At 46.1% G+C, this 10033-nt stretch overlaps 1 non-coding gene across 1 annotated transcript; it reads left to right on the forward strand.

Annotated features, from left to right (window-relative positions):
* The first annotated feature begins 2584 nt into the window (after positions 1-2584).
* Trnap-agg (transfer RNA proline (anticodon AGG)) lies at positions 2585-2657 on the forward strand. The gene has a single exon. It is a non-coding gene; the product is annotated as a tRNA-Pro (tRNA).
* Positions 2658-10033: the final 7376 nt, after the last annotated feature.

The following is a 10033-nucleotide window of genomic DNA, read 5'->3' on the forward strand; positions in this document are numbered from 1 at the left end:
GTAGCTGGATAGACCGGAAGTAATCGCCAATTTTCGGCTCCATGTGCGTGGCGGTTTCCCGCCAGTTGTGCCTTAGCACATGTGCCCAAACGGATGATGGATGGCCCATTATTATACCCCTCGCCATCGCCGAGGCCTCTTTCAGAAGTGGCGCGATACGCGGAGGCGGCACGTCCCACCAATCGTTGTGCCTCTTTGTCTCATGACGTTGAGATCGCTTTGTTAGCAGTGGACCTTTCGACTCGCTATGGGACAGACGCTCGTTTAACCACATCTTCCAGGATCTTGACGTTAGGATCCGACGATGCCGTGCAGTGTGCCGTGGCTATGAAGGCTGTGGCTCATACGCTAGTCTATGACGATGGGGCGGACTTGGCGCAGCAAACGCACTACTTGGCCATCGCGCCTGGCGAAAACAAGACGCTGGTGTTCTTGCTCTTTGACGAACATGCCGAAGACGCTCAATATAGTGAATAATGATAATATATAAATTCACTATAGCAATATTCACTATAGCAGACCCACCATAGTCACAGCTTCGCTGGCTTCCATCTTCATAGCGGTTGAAAGGCGCTGAATTTTTTAAGCCTCCTTGAGTGGCATCTACGCAAACGAAGACGACTCATAATAGAGATATGTCTGACTAGAGATTTTCCTATGTTTATTGAAACGAGAGCGCACACGGGCATTTGCGAAATTGAACTCCAATGCACGAAACAGTGCAACACTCACTGGCCATATTATTATGTCGGCTAACGCGTGACTGCTGCGCATGACGGACGAAATAAACTTCTTTGGGAGAGCGAAAAAGATGAACTTTATTTTACAACGGATATTTCTCTGAGCCATAAACGTGGCCAATCAATCATAGCTGTCAGAGTGGCGAATTTGCCAATATGGCAGGATAAGAGAGCGTTCATAATGCATAACCCATGCTGCTACAAATCTTTCAATTTCGTTTTACTTGGCTTGGGTAGGCGTACTCTTTGTAGTAGCTCTATCGTAAGGTAGGTGGGTTTCCACACTGCTGCTGTTCCTAGTGTCTGTAGGCTCATCCTTATAGCATGGAGAGCATTGATGCGCGATAGGCAACTGATCGCGAAGGAAGTATTCGAAGCTAACGAACCTTCGATAGCCGCGCAGACATCAGTTAGAAGTTTCTTTAACGTCGAAACACATATCTAATAGTTCACACACAATTCTTGACCTCTGCCTTCAACTCTGACGTTACGATATTTGTAGGTGTTAATACATTCAGAGCGTCGCAATGAGTAATCTTAATTCACATTTACTCAGCGCCAAGACAAAAAGGGCTTTGCAGTGAGTATGTCAGTAAAGACTGGCTATAACGGAACTTGGTTAATACTGCATTTTTGTGTGGAGTGATCGTCGATTAGTTGCGAACAAGAAACGTTACTCAAGGCGGCATGCAGTCATGTTGAAGGTTCAGTAGAGAAATGCAAAAGTACGCAGTGTCGGCGTGGAAAGTTTACTGGGCGTGAGAGATAAAGCTGAATATTTCCGCAACTTGGGCGCGCAGTCTCGTATCAGTTTAACTGGGCATGGTCAGAAACTGCTCGAAAATTCAACGTATTCTCAGATCCTGCGGTTTGTGAGCTTTTACGCCAACTATATGCACCACAATCACTAACTCACAATTAAGCTTTCTTCGAAAAGGAGCTAAATAATTTATGATCAAAACAACAACCACAAAAAACCGCAGGTACAATAAGAAAATGTAAAGTTAATCTGGTGATTACTTATAACATGACAGTTATATATAGCGGACTCCAGTCATAATAATAAATGCAATGAAACATCTTTTCTTCTTCCGGCAAATGCATGCAATTGGTGCTTGGTGTATACAGGCGTCTTAATATCTAATTATGTGGAACGCTTCAATAGTGTACAAAAGCCTGTCACCTAGTTACTTCCGTTTTCTTTTCTGCGCAACCATCCTGCCTTTTTTTTTTAAATTTGCGACAACCATTTATTTACCGTATTTGGAAAGCTAGTCAAAAGTAGCCATTTCTTGGACAGCTCGTTTGCAACTAGGCTCCACAGTTGAAAGGGTATTCGTCTACGTTTTTTATTTGACAAAGAGTGATTATGTGTTTAAAACTGATCCTTTATATGTAGCACTTAGCTTTTGTTTCTACACTATAGTCAATGTAGGCATGGTACCGACCTATACTGAAATAGGCATTCATACTGTAAATATATGCGTCTGTGCTTGGCAGTTCAATATTCGATTCGATATTCGATGCGAACTATTCGTATTCGGTTCGTATAGAAAACAAATTGATATTCACCCACCCCGACTGCTTAGTAATGTACAGTATATACATATTGTAACGAGCATACAAGGAGCAGTTGGAAAGAAGAGGAGGACGAAGTGCTTCTAGGCCTGGTTGCGCGCTCACCATCATCCATCTCCTGTAAATAAAGTCATTTCTGCCCAACTCTCCGTAACGATGTTCCACATCCACTGCCAAGGGTGTTAGTGCTGGCGCTAGCTAACACTCCCAGGAGTAGTTCTAGTGGATAAACATAAGTACCCCAGAAAGTGTACGGGAAAACGGCAACCGCGGTAGCTCAATTGGTAAGAGCATTGCACGAGGAATGCGAAGATGTGGGTTCGTATCCCACGTGCGGCAAGTTGCTTTTTCATGCACTGTCATTGCTATTTATAATTTCTTTAATTCATTAAAGAACAGCCGGCAATTTCCCCAATGCTGTCCTTGGTGTCATTGTCTGTTGGATTTTTATGATATGACTATAAATATGTATGGGATGGGAAAAAGAAAGCGACAGGAAATAGAGGCTGCCATCGTAACTGTCAGCTCACAGTAGACATCTGAAACTGGTGATCCCGAGACCACGGAGAAGATAACAAGATAAAAAAAGCAACGAAAAAGAAAAGTACAGTGAGATAAACGAAAGAAGGCGAGGCAGCTTTGGCTGAAGATAACGGAGAGTAAAGTTATAATAACATTGATTTATCGAGAAAAGAAAGTTTCCAATAAACTACGGACGACGTATCTTCCCAATAATTTCGCAGTCAGGCAGCAATGTTCGCACTTTATGACTTCGCAGTGCCCTGAGAACACTTATCTCTCCTGCAATCTGAGAGCGAGGCCCGGTATAGCTCGTAATTTTCGCGATGCATATACAGCACTTGCTACTACACTTAATCGTGCGCTCTAGAAAATAAAATAGAGTTAAACGGGGGCGTAAGGAGATGTCAATTACGAGAAAAAGAACAGTGGCGTTGCTCGTCACAGATCGACCGTTTTATTCCACTAAAATAAATGTAGTGGATGGGAGGTGCGAATGATTAGCAAGGAGGTATGGTAGGGGATGTACGGGGCCGCGGGTGAGGGTGTTATAGAGGGCACATGCTTTGACTTCGTTCGTGCTTGCTAAATGGCCTGCTATTAACGGCGGACAGCCCCGTTAATGCGGCGATAAAGCGGTTCCTAACGGACTGGCGCCGACTCGAAGTCGACACGACAGGTATACGCGCGCTCGTAATGTCCGTAATTAAAAAAAAAGGCACGTACGCAAGCGGTGCAATTATGCCAACCTTCTCTACTCCATATGACTTCCTCTTTTCTCGTACGCCTGGATTTTCATGGACATATTTCTAGTTTCTTTTATCCTGTTTTATTTTGTTTGATATTATTCTTAATGAAAGGTCTGGTATGGGCCCCGAAACACCAAAGACTCTATTTTATGTTCTTTGACGACAGCGCGTTTCATTTCAGTTATGCTTTGTCTTTGCTAGATCTGTCTTTGTGGAACACCGGGCCCGTTCCGTTTATTCCTGTCGTGACTGCTTATTGTTTACGCTTATGTTTGAAGTGAAATGCCATATACTGAGTTTGCTGTATATGGGGAAAAACGTTACCGGTATACTCTGACAGTTTTGCACAACCTCTTTTCTAATCGCGAGAAAAAGGACACCAGCCGTATATAGTAGCTCAGTGGCTGTGGCATTGTTGCGCTACTGAACACGAGGTCGTGGGTTCGATATCAGCGATGGTGACTGCATTCACATGGGGGTAAATGAAAACAAGAAGGAAAGAGAAAAAAAAAAACCGCTCGTATACCATGCATTGGGCGGTGAAAAAATTAATCTGAAGCCCCCCCAGTACGGCGTGCCTCATAGCAGGTCGGGATTATGGCGGACGAAACTCCATAATTTATCTTTAAGTTGTTAATAAAAAAGTTAACTATGTTTGTTTGCGTCGTCATACTGTAGTGCGAAGACGAATCAGGGGCATGTTTTCGCAAAGAGACCAAAGTGCAAAATGTACAAAGTGCGACCAGCATATATTAAACTAAATGTAAAAAAAAAAAAAAAAAACGTAGGCAGCTTGCACCAGTGGTGCAAGGCTAGAGTAAACAGCGGAGCTAGTGATCGACCTAGCTTTTCTTCCAGGTTTTACTAGACTTAGCTAAGTTTTGCTAGGAAATGCTGAGTGCTGCTAGGTACGGTGTTCCGAATCGGCTCGACGCCGATGCGCAGATTCTCGCTTGGCCGCGCGACGCGCTTCGAGATGAACGGCTTCCTCTTCGGGTGTCAGGATCTTCTTTGGTCGTCCCATGTCAAGGGTATACATGTACCCGCCACAGAGTCAACGAGAGTTATGCCGCCGTCGTGGCGCTTCCGAGCTTTATCTCCCCGGTGACGTCACGGCCGAACTGCGCCTCCACACTTGCCGGAGCGGGGCTGGTCGAAATCGGCCGAGATGGCGCCAGAGGCGCCTGCTGCAGTTACGGACACCGCGCGCGTTCGGCGCGAACGCGGGGACACGGGGAAACGCGGGCGGCGTCGGCAGCAGCTGTGCGCGGTGCCTCGTTGGTGCTGCTACAATTTCTTTCTCTCTCGCTCTCAGTTTTTGTTTCCCTCTCCCGAGCATTGCGCGCGCACGGCACGGAGGGGAGGCGAAGCACACGCCACTCCGCGAGGCGGTTGCTATAGGCCACCCAGGTGACTCATCGCTCAGCGATGTTTTGCGGCTTACGGCACAACCGACGACCGGCTTTAACAGCTCCGCTGTTAAAAAAAAACACAGCGGGAAAAGCAGATTGTGTGCGATACGTAATGAGAACAACCATTTTGTAGGCGTATCAGTTAGCAAAAATTTGCGCAACTTCTAAAATATAAAAGTTGTCGCAGTTTCACCTGAAAGGCGAAACATCAATTGCGATAGCAAACTTGTAGAGAGCTATACGGAGTAATGATATTAGCTTTATCAGCTGTATAAACTTGGACACGCAGCAGCATCGGCAACACGCAGAACTGTTGTCAACGCCATCGGCGTTTTGCCCGCGTTCGCTCAAAATGCGTGCGGCGTTGGTGACTGTTGCCGGAGCCTCTGATATAAATAGGCACTGCGTGCCGCAGCTAAACGTCGCCTCCCTTCCCTCCCCCTTCCCCACGGCCTCTCGCTCGTCGGAAGAAGGCACGTTTGCTCTACATACATGGTGATTGTGAAGGAGAACAGAGACGCCTACTTCTGCAGCCCTTAAGCGAGCACGGCGCAGAACGCGCGTTTGTTTTCCGCCGTGCGTTCACTCCCCGTGAAAGACGCGCCCCTCGCGCCCTTTCACTCGCATATACAGCGTTCGGCGCGCGGCGACGATTTCTTCTCCAAATGACGTCATACGGAACCTCACGGTGACGGCGACGGCGACGCCAACGGCAGAAATCTGCTTTTGAGTGTCCATATAATTGCTATCGCAATAAAATACAAGAAGTGGAAGCGACAGTCAAATATACTGGGATACACGTTCTTCGTAAACGACAATACCACGTTCATGAAATACATCATCTGGAAAAGCATTCAACTGCGTATTTGTGCGCGCGAAGAAAGTGCATTTGAAAGGATTATAGTGTGGAAAAAAAATGTCACAGTTTCGCCCTAAGGGCGAAGCAATGAATGCGATAGCAACACAGCAATGTCATACGAAGTAAGGTGAGCGGCTTTGGTAGCAACAACACGCAGAACTGTTGTCGACGCCATCGGCGTTTTGCCCGCGTTAGCTCAAAATGCGTGCGGCGTTGGTGACTGTTGCTGGAGCCTCTCATATAAATAGGCACTTGGTGCCGCAGCTAAACGTCGCGTCCCTTCCTTCCCCTCCCCCACGGCCTCTCGCGCGTCTGAAGAAGGCGCGTTTGCTCTACATATATGGTGATTGTAAAGGAGAAACGAGACGCCTAATTCTGCAGCCCTTAAGCGAGCACGGCGCAGAACGCGCGTTTGTTCTCCGCCGTGCGTGCACTCCCCGTGAAAGACGCGCCCCTCGCGCCCTTTCACTCGCACATACAGCGTTCGGCGCGCGGCGACGATTTCATCTCCAAATGACGTCATACGGAACCTCACGGCGACGGCGACGGCGACGGCGACGCCGACGGCAGAAATCTGCTTTTGAGTGTCCATATAATTGCTATCGCAATAATAATCAAAGAATACTGCCGTGATGGTGTCTTGCTGGATGTAACAGGGCGGGGTTGCGAGACGCTCGCTCTTGGCGCCGAGGATGCGTTTCGGTCCCATGGCACAGACACAAATGCCACACATTCCAATAAAGCAGGATATCATATATGCGGATTGATTTAACCCACACTACCCCATCCACGCGACCAGGCCCTACACAGTCTACCGGAATGGCTCATACATCATTGGATCATTGGCGGGATTGACGCACGTTGCTCGGCAATAAACAGACCTCGCAGAAACGTTATACTCATGTAAGGAAGGCAAAGAAAACTTCGGTTTATTTAAAGAATTACGCGCTTGAAGGTATGCAGGTTGTCCCAACTACCGTGTGCCAAGATTTTAAAATATGCAATTGCCGCGTAGCTGGACAGAACTGAGCTAATGTTGTTTGCCGTCGCTTGCAGATTCCCGGATTATTTCTAGCATTCCGCCTAATTACATAATTAGTCTTAATTAATTAGTCAAGTTCTCAATTATCATAATTACACGAAAAGTGTGAAAGAGAAAATTGTAGAGCAACATGAAAAACTCACGATACAGCTTTCTGTTGCTTAGTACGTGCTACATAAAAGGGTTTTTCCGGGCGTGAAAGGAGCCCGCGAACACACGCAAAATTGTCGCGCGACCGGCCGCTCGAGGCACTTTCCCGTGTATCCGCGGGCTTCTTTCACGCTCGGAAAAACCCTTTTATGTAGCACGTACTGAGCACAACGGAAGCAGGGATTCAAGCTACTGGACATCGTATCTTTGATTCGAGACGTTTACCCGGGCCACGGCGTTTTACCAGACAGATGTTGACGACGATACAGCCGTATACCTCCTCCTGGGTACTTAATATCCCGGTGTTCGCCTGAGGTTAGGCCAGGATTTTTTCCCGACCGTATCAAGCCGCGCCAGCAATCTGAGAGCCACCTTCATCGCTACACCATCGCCCGTCTAGTCCTTACACAGCTTCCGCACATATCATGAATCTGTATGCATTTCCTCACTTTAGTGGTCTTGCTTTTAGGCTTCTACATTTTGAACTTGGTTAGATTCAGCTGTATTGAAGTCACGTTTTCCTCATTGAGTCGTATTGTTGTAGAACGAATGAGTTGTACTTATTTATGTTTTTTTTTTTGGTACGAACAATTTTGTTATTTCGTACGCTGAGGTTTTTGCCAAGAGCCTCGTGCTTACGAGAACCCTGACTCGGCCCAAGTGTGTTAAGCAAATTTTGATGCTGGCCCTGGCCGGGCTCCTGTCTAGCATCTTCGAGTTCAGGTCTAGCCTCAGTTGGGCCTGCAATAGGTCCGGTCTGCTATTTATAACTCGACAACACCTAACAACTATAATAATTGCCGCTCTTACAAAATTTCTTGCCCAGTGGCGCCCATCGGGCTCTGGGGTAGCCACGGCGGGCAGGCCACACCCACAGCGGCAGCACACTCCCCACGTTAGCGTACTTGCATTAGCCGTGCCTTTCCGCCTATGGAAATACAGTACCAGTATCCCCCGAAACCCGCCTACTCACTGCTTTATTCTGTCTTCGCAACATTAGGAAACAGTAGTGAACGTAGACCTCGGATTCACGGAGGTGAGCTTCACGCTGAGAATAGAGATTGACGACCCCGCCTGAGAATGCAGGTGGCCCGATGAGTGATAGCGATTCCGCCGTAGAAGGGGAAATGAATAGGTTGGGTGGGGAGTGGGCTAATTTACAAGAGAAACAAGACGCCGCAGCATCGGAACAAAATCCCGACTTGTTAGGCAGATATTTGCGTTGTGATGGCGTTAAAGAAATGGGGAAACCTGCTTGAATGGTGGAACGCTTACTGCAATATCATCCTTAGATTTTCATATATCAAATTGTGCTATTTAATGGTGCGTGTCGCTTGTTTTATTTATATTTTCACTTCCCTGCCCTCCTTCTTCTAAGGACTTTCTTCTGTAGTCCCCTTCGCTTACGGAGATGCATGTAGGTGAACATTTACATGCAGGCAAAGTTGTCTGCTTTTAAAAGAAGTGCTCTCTCTCGCTCTCCTAGATTTCCTTTTCTTGCCGAAAGGGTTCTTTTGTATAACAGCCACAAGCGCAAGGAGTGAAGAACGCTTGCGCAGTGGTTGATAATAAAAACGACGAGCCCCCAACATGGAAAAGCTAGAACTTAAAACCACGTTGTCACTTCCGCATGGGAACTTGTTCAACATTTAAGGTGTACGAGCCTTGGATATTAGGGTACATACCAAGGTGTGAATTCAGCTAGTTACACTATTCCAGAGCAAAAGGCGCGCATAAAGCGAGAGTCGTTGGACGATATTTTGTGTCTGCAAAATTGACGTAGACTTTCGGCAGTATAATGAATGAAGCGCCACGTGGAAATTGCCTTGTTTGTGATCATTTTATTGCAACAACCAAAAATAAAAGAAATTTTAACCGCTTTCAGGCAATTAACTGATTATGTAACTTCACAGCAGATATATTCTGGAATAATCATTAAAAAATTGAGTTGTGAATAATGCTTCCGAACTCTGTTTTATTTCATTTATTTAATTCTTTGTTCAAACATGTTAAATACCTTGTCGTGGTTTATGGCATAATTATTCCAACATGATTGCATTCACACCTTCAACTGCCCATTATCTTAGGTAAGTACTTGGAACCAAGGCAGACGCTGCAAAATCTTGCTAGCATCTTGGTGAAGGTGATTCGAAAAATTAATGAACGCATAAAAGTTTCTTCTCTCAGTGAATTGTTTAGAGAAGTTCTGGTACGTTAAATGGTATGACTATTGTGTTCATTCCCTTGCATTTGTTCTTCATTTAGCCGTACATATACGCTGTGTTTTACGTACTACATCTTTAAATAAAAGCCGATTACCCAATTTTACCCAAATTGCTAAACACGGATGCTCGAACTGTTGCTAGCGGCTGGCGACGAGCGACCCGCTCAGTGCCAGGAGCCACCATCTGTACGCTCAAAAATTGCGCAATTCGTCTTAATCCCATCATGTCCCAGATCACAAAGCGAAATGTGCAGTAGTTCCCCAGCTAACACAGCTACCAAAACAAATAGAGTACTGTGATGCAGCAGTTTCCCCAGATAACACAGCTACAATACAATTAGAGTACTGTAAAAAGTCCATGCCAACTACACAAGCAGAATAACGAAAGCAACGAAACCGCCTTGATGTTTATCGTAATTCAACAGAAGGCAAAAGAGAAGGATGTACAACTGAGCCGTCCGGAATTATTGAAAGGGAATCTGACGTTATTAACTGTTGTGCAATCGAAAGAAAAAAAAAAGCTTAAGCTAAAATTTCGCCTTCCCGACTGGGTGTAGTATATAGCGACTCGGGACTTTTACGCGAGTCGGGACTGTCCCGCTAAATTCGGTGTGGTTGGCAACCCTAGTTTCGCTGCCACCTTCTCGATGTAGCACCGTAAGCCTCCGCTTTTAGCCTACAGGAAGAAAGGCCTATGAATTAACCTGGACTGTCTAGTATGCGACGTCATAATACAAGTATGAAACGACTTAGAATATCG

Source organism: Dermacentor silvarum, chromosome 7, assembly GCF_013339745.2.
Source record: "Dermacentor silvarum isolate Dsil-2018 chromosome 7, BIME_Dsil_1.4, whole genome shotgun sequence".
NCBI lineage: Eukaryota > Metazoa > Arthropoda > Arachnida > Ixodida > Ixodidae > Dermacentor > Dermacentor silvarum.